This window comes from Lipotes vexillifer, unplaced genomic scaffold (genome assembly GCF_000442215.2).
Source record: "Lipotes vexillifer unplaced genomic scaffold, Lipotes_vexillifer_v1.1 scaffold294, whole genome shotgun sequence".
Lineage (NCBI taxonomy): Eukaryota > Metazoa > Chordata > Mammalia > Artiodactyla > Lipotidae > Lipotes > Lipotes vexillifer.
In genome coordinates this window covers 148,274-150,213 of record NW_006783917.1, presented here as the reverse complement: position 1 = coordinate 150,213, position 1,940 = coordinate 148,274, and the positions used below count along the sequence as shown (strand labels likewise).

The window sequence follows — 1,940 nt, the reverse complement described above, 5'->3', positions numbered from 1 at the left end:
AAGGAGTAAGACTTCCTCCCCCACCTCCCATTTGTTTAGTTTTAATTAATTAATTAATACATATAGGGATTCATGGACTCTTACTGAATTCAATGTATACACTGAATCTGTTACCATCAACATCAGGATTCTTTCTTCAATATTTTCACACTTAAGGATACACGTTCTTTCTTTGGGGGTGCCTTTTTTTGGTTTTTGGTTTTTAGAAAAATAAAGGTCTAATCCACTCAAAATTCTTCAGTTTTTACAGAACCAACAGGGTGGAGTAGGGTAGGGAGAAGCGGGGCAGGCGGCCGGGAGCCAGGCTGGGCAAGGCCACACTTCTGTCTCCACCTGAGGCTGGCCCCCTGCCACATGGTTCTTCTGCCCATCCTTCACCTCCGTGTCAGCGGGCTGGTCTCCGGCAGTGGCCGTGGCCTTGGCCTTGCCCTCCTCCCCAGCTAGCCTCTCAAATATGTTGTCATAAAGCTTCTTCTCCCATTCGAGCTCCTTGAGGATCCGCTGCTGGGCCTTGGCAGCTCTGTGGTTGGGGTAGAGCTGCAGGACCTTCTGGAAGTCAGCCCGTGCCAAGTCAAAGTCGTTCACCGCCAGCTGGGCCTCTCCCTGACGGAAGAGGCCCTTCTCATGGTTGCTGTCCGGTTCCAGAGCCTTGTTACAATTTTCAGCGGCAGCAGAGAAGGTTTGCAGCTTCAGATGACAGATGGCCAGGTTGAGGTACGAGGCCAGCCGAAGGGCCTGTGTCTTCTGTGCGTCCTCATTAGAGAAAAGCCGACTCACATTCCAGCCAGGACAAGATCTTGTACCGTAGCAGAGCTTGTTTGTACTTGCCTTCCTGGAAGTCCACCATGCCCTGCTCCTTCACTGTGGTGCTCTGCTCCAGCTTCTCTGAACTCATCTCCTGGGACTCCTTGGCCTTCCCCAAACTCTTGAGTTATACTTCATACTTCAGCTCAGCATTTGCGGGGATCTGGAACTTTTCCTTCCCAACATTGCCAAAAGCATAGCTGGGCTTGAGATACGCAATGGAATGTTCTCCTTTTTCCTTGCGCTGAATGACTTTCTCCAGCCCACAAGGCAGATCCACACTCTCGGCCTCGCCGACCTCCCAGCGGTAAAAGATCTGGTCTTTGGAGTACCTTCCAGTGCAACCTCCCCGATGGTGCCCCTCCACCTGGAACACAAGCGTGGCCTTGGGAGGGATCTCGGGAGGGCTGCGCGCCAAACTGTAGGCGTATTCTGGCTTGCAGGGGATGTGGCACACTTCCCCCTCCTTCATGGTCGCTACAGCAGTATCCCAAGCCTTGATGACTTCCCCTTTCCCCAGGTCGAAGGAGAATCTGTCCTTGCGGTCGAGGCTGGAGTCGAACTTGCTGCCATCGAACAGCCAGCCCGTGTAGTGGACAGAGACTCGGTCCCCGATCATGGGCATCCCTGTGCCTGTGCCCTCTCGCTTGAGGACCTGAAGCACGCCCTCATCCTGCTTGGGGCTGATGTCCACCCCCTCGAGGGGCAGCGGCTCCGACTGTGCCCCACTCTCCGCAGCCTTCGTCCCCGCGGCGGTCATCGCGCCGTTTCCCGGGCAGCGGGCGCAGGAGGCGGGTCTTAGGCGGCCCGGGGAGTGACTGGTCCCACCGCCGCGGAGGGGGCGGGGGGAAGAGGCTGGGAGGAGCCGGCCTGCGGCGAGGTACCTGGGTTGGGGAGAACTTTCTAGAGACGGCGGCTGGTTCGGGCTTTGGCGTTCCTTTCTGCGAAAGGTGGCTTCTGGTTCGTTCCTCCCGCCCTCCGCCTGGCCCCGCCCCGTTCCTGGGACCCTGGGAATCCCGGGCCAGCCCTCGCCCCCGCCGCCGCGTCCGCAGCCCGTCTTCCCGGGAGTGGTTTTATCTCAATCTTATCTTTCTTGTGCATTTTTTTCAGAACCCCTTTGCTCTCTGTGAAGTTGA

The 1,940-nt window shown here is 56.6% G+C and overlaps 1 pseudogene; it reads right to left on the bottom strand.

Annotated features, from left to right (window-relative positions):
• Nucleotides 1-237: 237 nt before the first annotated feature.
• LOC103068444 (peptidyl-prolyl cis-trans isomerase FKBP4 pseudogene) lies at nucleotides 238-1,564 on the bottom strand (annotated as a pseudogene).
• Between the last annotated feature and the right edge of the window lie 376 nt (nucleotides 1,565-1,940).